Source organism: Eriocheir sinensis, chromosome 45 (genome assembly GCF_024679095.1).
Source record: "Eriocheir sinensis breed Jianghai 21 chromosome 45, ASM2467909v1, whole genome shotgun sequence".
Classification (NCBI taxonomy): Eukaryota; Metazoa; Arthropoda; class Malacostraca; order Decapoda; family Varunidae; genus Eriocheir; species Eriocheir sinensis.
The window spans coordinates 12,423,010-12,431,982 of record NC_066553.1 but is presented as its reverse complement, the minus strand read 5'-3'; the positions used below and the strand labels follow the sequence as shown (position 1 = coordinate 12,431,982).

The 8,973-nt window shown below is 45.2% G+C and overlaps 1 long non-coding RNA gene across 1 annotated transcript; it reads left to right on the top strand.

Annotated features, from left to right (window-relative positions):
- Window positions 1-3,693: 3,693 nt before the first annotated feature.
- On the top strand, window positions 3,694-4,825 carry LOC126980821 (uncharacterized). Its single transcript, XR_007733609.1, has 3 exons — window positions 3,694-3,826; window positions 3,949-4,314; window positions 4,555-4,825. It is a non-coding gene; the product is annotated as an uncharacterized LOC126980821 (long non-coding RNA).
- The last annotated feature ends 4,148 nt before the right edge of the window (window positions 4,826-8,973 follow it).

Genomic DNA, 8,973 nt, shown 5'->3' with positions numbered 1-8,973 from the left:
CTGAGCCTTTGAACACCCGCTAACTTTGACCTTTACATTTCAGCCCGGAATCGTGCCAAATCTATTCTCCGACTTACCAAAACTTATTTTATCAATAGAAAATGTCAACACCTTGCTTCTTCTAATTATTTCCGTGACTTCTGGCATCTAGCCAAAAATATCTCCTCCAATTTCACTTCTTCCTCTTTCCCTCCTCTCCTTAACCCTGACGGCAGCACTGCCGTCTCATCTGTCTCTAAAGCTGAACTCTTCGCTCAAACTTTCTGTAAGAACTCCACCCTGGACGATTCTGGGCATATTCCTCCTACTCATCCCCCCTCTGACTTTTTTATGCCTGTTATTAAGATTCTTCCAAATGATGTTTTCTATGCCCTCTCTGGCCTCAACTCTCAGAAGGCTTATGAACCTGATGGAGTGCCTCCTATTGTCCTTAAAAACTGTGTTTCCGTGCTGACACCCTGCTTGGTCAAACTCTTTCGTCTCTGCCTATCAACATCAACCTTTCCTTCCTGCTGGAAATATGCCTTTGTACAGCCTGTGCCTAAGAAGGGTGACCGTTCCAATCCCTCAAACTACCGTCCTATAGCTTTACTTGCATGTCTATCTAAAGCTTTTGTATCAATCCTTAACCAGAAGATTCAAAAGCACCTTTCCACTTCTAACCTTCTATCTGATCGCCAGTATGGGCTCCGCAAGGGCGTTCTACTGGCGATCTTCTCGCTCTCTGAACTGACTCTTGGTCATCCTCTCTTAGCCGTTTCGGTGAAACTTTCTCTGTTGCGCTAGATATATCGAAAGCCTTCGATAGAGTCTGGCACCAGTCTTTGCCTTCTAAACTGCCCTCTTTCGGATTCTATCCCTCTCTCTCTTCCTTTATCTCCAGTTTCCTTTCCAGCTTTTCTATCTCTGCGGTGGTAGACGGTCACTGTTCTTCCCCTAAACCTATCAACAGTGGTGTTCCACAGGGCTCTGTCCTATCGCCCACTCCCTACCTGTTATTCATCAATGATCTTCTTTCCATAACAAACTGTCCTATCCACTCATACGCCGACGACTACACTCTGCATTATTCAACTTCTTTCAATAGAAGGCCCTCACAAAAGGAAGTACACGACTCCAGACTGAAGGCTGCAGAACGCTTAACCTCAGACCTTGCTATCATTTCCGATTGGGCAGAAGGAACCTTGTGTCCTTCAATGCCTCAAAAACTCGATTTCTCCACCCATCAACTCGACACAATTTTCCAAACACCTATCCTCTATTCTTCGACAACACTCAGCTGTCACCATCTTCAACACTAAACATCCTCGGTCTCAACTGGAAACTTCACATCTCCTCTCTCGCTAAATCAGCTTCCTCGAGGTTGGGCGTTCTGTATCGTCTCCGCCAGTTCTTCTCCCCCGCGCAGTTGCTATACATATACAGGGGCCTTGTCCGCCCTCGTATGGAGTATGCATCTCACGTGTGGGGAGGCTCCACTCACACAGCTCTTTTGGACAGAGTGGAGCCTAAGGCTCTTCGTCTCATCAGCTCTCCTCCTCCTACTGATAGTCTTCTACCTCTTAAATTCCGTCGCGATGTTGCCTCTCTTTCTATCTTCTACCGATATTTCCACGTTGACTGCTCTTCTGAACTTGCTAACTGCATGCCTCCCCCCCTCCCGCGGCCCCGCTGCACACGACTTTCTACTCATGCTCATCCCTATACTGTCCAAACCCCTTATGCAAGAGTTACCCAACATCTTCACTCTTTCATCCCTCACGCTGGTAAACTCTGGAACAATCTTCCTTCATCTGTATTTCCTCCTGCCTACGACTTGATCTCTTTCAAGAGACGGGTATCAGGATACCTCTCCTGAAATTGACCTCTCTTTCGGCCACCTCTTTGGATTCTTTTTTAGGAGCAGCAAGGAGCGGGCTTTTTTAATCATTGTTTCCTTTTTTTGTGCCCTTGAGCTGTCTCCTTTGTTGTAAAAAAAAAAAAGATGAATGAAGTGATGAGAATTTGGCAATGTTGACTAGAAAATAGGTGAATATGAATAAAAGAAAATGAATGTGATGAGTTAATGGAATACAACAGGCGTGAAATAAATTTGAATAGAAATAACAGAAAATTAAAGTACTTCATGATAAAAACATAAAAAGTCAGGTTATTATCCTTGCTAGTTATTTAAAAAGCTAACTACTGTCGGTATGGTGCTGTTCTTGTACCGGTCAGCTCAGGTTCTGATGGGGACCAGCTTCTTGGGGCGGCGTACTGCTCGACGGGGCCTCGGGGCTTCGGGAGGGAGCAGGTGTCTGTGGTGTGGGTTGTGAAGCAGCTTGGTGCCGAACCTCTGAAGCTGAAGCGTCAGGAGGTTTGGAATGGAGAGAAGGTTCAGTTGGGTGATGGCTTCATTGTAAATTGTGTAGTTCGACCCCATGATGCTTACAATTGCCCTCTTCTGTACTTTTTCCCGTTTCTTTGTTTGTGTGTTGTTGAGGGATGACGACCAGAGTGGAGAGGCGTAGCACAGCCTTGGCAGGATGAATGTGGTGTAGACATGTGTCAGGTCGGAGGTAGTGACGCCAAATTTCTTGAGAGTGCGGAGCATGTGCAGTCTGTATGAGGTGGCGGAGATCGTAGTGTTGGTGTGAGGGTCCCAGCTGAGCTTGTCGTCGAGGAGGATGCCAAGTAGTTTAGTGGTGTGCACAGCTTCCAGGATGTGATCACCGAGCTTGAGTGTTGGGGGTGGAGTAGGTGTAATGGCCAGGTCGAAGTGCATGACTATTGTTTTCTTCCTGTTAATGGTGACGGAATAGTCTTGGGCCCAGGCCAGCAGGGTGTTGAGATCATTTTGAAGGGAGGTGTAGTATGGTGATGTGTTGTTTTTTGCTGGAGCTATTGTGGTATCGTGTGTGTGTGTGTGTGTGTGTGTGTGTGTGTGTGTGTGTGTGTGTGTAGGACAATAATAACAGTAATGTGAAAGGAATAGATAAATATATAAATCGATGCAGAGATAGGAAAAAAGATAGATGCATAAATAGATATAGACATATAGATCGATAGATTGGCTATGAATAAGTGGATAGTGAGTGGAATGTTTTTTTATATAGATGGATAAATAAACGAATAACAGACACACAAATACAGACAGAAAGACAGATAGATTGACTAACAAAGACACAGACAGACAGACTGACAGACAGACACAGATGCTGAGTCAGAGAAAACAACATTTGAAATAATCTTAATCGAATTCGTAATCGTATAATGGGACGGACGGAGGGAGGAAGGAGAAGCCCGCAGTGGTCCGGTATTGGCGGAGATTTTTAACGAAAGTTTGTGTAAATTTTCTTTTTTATGGAAGCTTGCATTAAGTCGTTCGTGAAGCGAGGTAGATTGAACAAAATAACATGTTTTCTACTCTGACGGAACGAGTAAGACGAGAGTTAGGAAACCAAAGTTGTGTTTTTAGTATCTACTCGGTGCAACAAGTTAAGACAAACGCTCAAGGTGCAAACTATTATTAAAATATGAAGTTCCACGATTTGTGTAGTACTTCAACGCAACAAAATTAATGAAAAGTGCAGGAAGTTTTTCAGCTCATCCCGCCATAATAAGAAAAAAATAAAAATGACAAGGGTTTTTTTATCATCCCGCGCAGGAAAATTATTGAATATTTAAAAAAAAAAGTCACGGTTTAGTTCTGCCTCGGGGGAACCAATCAAAACAAGAAACAGAAATGTCAGTTTTTGTAGCGCCAGGATGTAAAATGAAACAGTGAGTCGTGAAAACATAAATACAAACCGATTCAAGGCAAAGGAAGAAAAGATGTGGACCTCAGGTGTTGTGAGGCTCAAGTAGTAACATCACTCCACCGTGCGAAGAAAAGATGTGGACCTCAGGTGTTGGGAGGCTCAAGTAGTAACATCACTCCACCGTGCGAAGAAAAGATGTGGACCTCAGGTGTTGGGAGGCTCAAGTAGTAACATCACTCCACCGGGCGAAGAAAAGATGTGGACCTCAGGTGTTGGGAGGCTCAAGTAGTAACATCACTCCACCGGGCGAAGAAAAGATGTGGACCTCAGGTGTTGGGAGGCTCAAGTAGTAACATCACTCCACCGGGCGAAGAAAAGATGTGGACCTCAGGTGTTGGGAGGCTCAAGTAGTAACATCACTCCACCGGGCGAAGAAAAGATGTGGACCTCAGGTGTTGGGAGGCTCAAGTAGTAACATCACTCCACCGGGCGAAGAAAAGATGTGGACCTCAGGTGTTGGGAGGCTCAAGTAGTAACATCACTCCACCGGGCGAAGAAAAGATGTGGACCTCAGGTGTTGGGAGGCTCAAGTAGTAACATCACTCCACCGGGCGAAGAAAGATGTGGACCTCAGGTGTTGGGAGGCTCAAGTAACATCACTCCACCGGGCGAAGAAAAGATGTGGACCTCAGGTGTTGGGAGGCTCAAGTAGTAACATCACCTCCACCGGGCGAAGAAAAGATGTGGACCTCAGGTGTTGGGAGGCTCAAGTAGTAACATCACTCCACCGGGCGAAGAAAGATGTGGACCTCAGGTGTTGGGAGGCTCAAGTAGTAACATCACTCCACCGGGCGAAGAAAAGATGTGGACCTCAGGTGTTGGGAGGCTCAAGTAGTAACATCACTCCACCGGGCGAAGAAAAGATGTGGACCTCAGGCGTTGGGAGGCTCAAGTAGTAACATCACTCCACCGGGCGAAGAAAAGATGTGGACCTCAGGTGTTGGGAGGCTCAAGTAGTAACATCACTCCACCGGGCGAGAGTAACTCAGATCGAGTCTTTACTCCTTATGTCTCCTCATACAAAAGATGGGTGATGGAGACATGGTTCGGTTCAAGGCCTGGGTATCAGGTGATGGAATGCTCAAGTGGCAACATCACCTCACCAGCCTGGAGAAAATATCCTTAAACCTTTACTTTCTATCCCTCTTACTCAGAAAAAAAAAGGTTATAGAGATTTGGTGCGATTCAAGCCAGATATATAAAAAAAAACGTACATTTCAAGTGATGGAAAACTCAGGAAACATCAGTGAATCAGCCAAGGGTAACTATGATTGAACCTTTACGCTTTCCTTCCTTTTCGTAAAAAAAGTAAGGGAGAAACTTGGTTCGACTCTATCCAGGAATATAAAGGTCATGGTTCTCAGGTGATGGAAGACTCAGGAAACATCACTGAACCGGCTAACTGCAGCTAGGATTGAACCTCTACTTTCAGCCTCCTTCTTAATGGAAAAATATATGAGTCATAGAGTTACGGCTCGATTCAAGCCATAGATATATAGAGCTTCGTTCTCAGGCGATGGGAGGCTCAAGTTACATCACAACTGGTAAAGAGGATCTAACCTTAAACTCGACATTAATATCATATGAATACAATGCAGCTCACTTCTCTCGATCTTGCTTTCGCCCCCAGGCATTAGGGAAACAAGACCAGAGAACGCCTCCACATTGAACCGAAAGAGAAATTATGAAGATAAGTAGTCGATTAGTTACAAATTATGAAAAACGGAAGCAAGGAAACAAAACAAAAACACAATGAAAAATCGGAAAAGGGTTGGAAACAATATGACAACAGATGAACGACATACAGGAAAAGGAGAGAAAGAATTCAAAACAGGAAGATGATGTAAAATCGTCATTTCCGCGAGGCCTCAATACACGGACGAGCAGCAGGACAGTTCCGCCTCGCGCCGCCCCTCGGAGCAGCGGTGTGGCTAATGCAAGAAGCAGTTTCGCGCGCTGGCCCCGAGACCACGCCGGAGAGGATGGGACGGAGTACAGAAGCAGGGCGTGGTCAGGAGGGAGCCCGGAGGAACGGTTAACAGAGTAAGCTGAAAGGTTACACGCTGAGACCAGCAGAGTGTCTCACAGGTGTCAAGGCTCCGGGGGGATTAAGGTCGATGGCTACTAAAGGCTCGCGGTCACCGTCAGTATTTTATCGATTTGGTGGAAAAAATTGGCTGGGCGCTGGTAATCACTAGGCTCTCCTAATAGTACTGTTTTGGGGAGTTTGTAAGGTCTGCTACGCTGTGTTACTCGAATAAATGAAGGTTTGGTTAATACTAGATATTAAGAGTCCAATCGCTTGTTGTTTTATCGTAGGTGAAAGGAAGTGCTAATCGCTAAAATCTATCAATCCTACTTTTCGGAGTTTAGGTTTGCTACGTTCTATAAGCGCTTTGGTCGACTAGGCGATAGTTTGATTTATTATGGAAGTTAATTTAGAGTTCAACAGTCTTTTATCGGCGGTAACAAGAGAAGCCGCTAGTAAATCTAGTAATATTGCTACTTATCGGAATCTAGGCTGCTTTTGCACTTCATAAGCACTTAGTCGAATAGGCGATGATTTAGTTCAGCCCACAAGTTAGGAGTCTCATAGTTTTAGGCCAAACCGGGTCCGATGCGAGTAAGCCGCACAAACATACCTAATCATTGAGGCTGCGAGGCTAGGCGTTGAGGCCACTCTGTCCCCAGGTGGCTTGGGTCCCGGAGGACTGGTCAGGGGTGCTGACGAGCGATGGCTGGCAGAGGTGGACACAGACTTTAGTTCATCAGGTCAAAGGTCACTTACTCAGTCCAACATAGCGGGTAAAGAATAAGGATGCTAAAACAATTATGGCAGAGTGAGTAGTGAGTCGCCGCGCGGGTCGGAGGTGCTGCGCCTTGCTCGCGAAAACGCTGAATCGACATGGCTGGCCCAAGATCTACAGTACCAGGTCTCCTCACTTCCGACGTATTTTCGCAGATGCTGGCGCACTGACGTCACGAGGCTGTTCGAGGTAGGTTCAACAGGGCCGATGGGGTCAGTCGCTCTTCCAACCTCCGTGCAGTAACAGCTAGCTGGCAGTCGCTCTCAGTTTCTCACTTCTGTCGAGGGGTATCTATCCACAGTGTTTTCATAAGCGTGTCACAGACTTACGCTACTACATTATGACAATATGGCTTACTGTGCGGTTAACGGATGTTATTCAAACCAAAGAAAATAATCCGAATGTGATTTGTCATCGTTTCCCTGAAAATGAGAAGCTGAGAGAGAGAGAGAGAGAGAGAGAGAGAGAGAGAGAGAGAGAGAGAGAGAGAGAGAGAGAGAGAGAGAGAGAGAGAGAGAGAGAGAGAGAGAGAAAAAAACAAACACACACACACACACACACACACACACACACACACACACACACACACACACAAGCTAGTAATAAGAATGGAGTAGAGGTATCTACTCATAGCTACTGACAAGGCACATTATAAGAATCACATATATAAAAAAAAATATGACGTAGGGAGATATACAAATATTATAGCTGTTATGCGTACATTTGAGTTTGTGGTACGCACACCACACACACAATACTACTACTAATAATAATAATGACAGCATCAACATCTGGGGCAAATATGGGGTATTCTTGAGAGAGAGAGAGCAGCAGCGCCATGAGAGAGAACGGAAATAGAATAGTTTCCCGTCTTCCTCACTGTCTCACAGCCAGCTGACGTCACAGGCTGCGCAGTGGAGGTAAAGTGAGGAAACCTGATACTATAGATCTTGGGCTGGTTGAGCAAAGAACTCGGTGGAGTTCTGTTACGTTTGTGCGGATCCCACAGGCGATAAGTGGATAGGGAGCTGTCTGTGCCCTAAGTGGTGTCATGTGAAGTGTGCTCATCTGTCTGGAATTAAGTCGGAAAATATATATAAAGTAAATTGGATTTGCAACCCATGCCTTCATAAAGCATCTCTGGCTACCAAAATTGTGGAAAAAATGGAAGAATTCAAGCTGGAATTATCTAAGGAAATATCAGAAGTGAAACAAGGAGTTGAGTCACGAGCGGTCAGCGTGAAGGAGGAGCTGGGGGAGGTGGCGCAGGATGTGGCGGACGTTTTGCAGCGGGCTGAACATGTGGAGTCAGCAGATGCAACTTGGGCTGAGGTCACCAAACGTAAGAGGAAAGTTAAGAAGAATTTACTTGTTGTCAAGGCCTCGGAACAAGATAAAAAGGCTACAGAGTTGAAAAGTGAAGTTTCTGAAGCATTACATGGCATTCAGATTACTGATTCAAGATTTACTATTGGAGGTAATATTATAATGAACTTTGATGATGAGGATATGAGGAATGAGGCAGCCCAAAAATTGCAATCTGTGGAGAAAGTCAGGACTAAAAGTGTGGGAAAACTGAGGCCAAAGATCGTAATGTGCACAAGGAGGAGACTGGGGATAAGATAATTGAGACACTGCTTAAAAGAAATGAGTTCCTACACTCGATTACACAAGTTGAGGAGAAAATTGAGAAAATTTTAGTAAGCCTGCTGCCGGTGGCACAGCGCGTTATATCCTGAAATGTGATCCAATGGTTAGAGAGCTAATCTACAAGCACCATGATAGATCGTGTGCCAAGCGAGGACCTTCTCAGGCGTTTTAGAGAATTGTTAGGCAGGATACGTGACGCTGGTGGGTCGCCAGTAGTGTGTGGCAGTTCAGTGAGTTGCGCTATATGTTAAAGACTCACTTAAATGTTTAGTTAACAATTCAGTCAATGGTAAGAGATCTGACTGGGGATGTGTTACGAGTGGGGTCCCACAAGGCTCGGTATTAGGTCCACTTTTGTTTATTATTTATATCAATGACTTAGATACAGGAATTAGTAGTGATGTTAGTAAGTTTGCAGATGATACCAAGATCGGTAGAGTAATTGAGTCAGATCAGGACGCTAGTATTCTCCAGGGTGAACTCAACAGATTGTATGACTGGGCGGATAAATGGCAGATGGAGTTCAATGTAGGGAAGTGCAGTATTCTGAGTGTAGGTAGGAAAGACCCCTCACATAACTATTGCTTAAATAACACTCTCATAAGCAGGTCTGGGTGCGAGAGGGATTTAGGGGTCTTAGTGAGCTTTGATCTCCGTCCAAGGGCACAATGCATTCAAGCTAGAAATCGAGCTAATAGGGTACTGGGATTTATTTC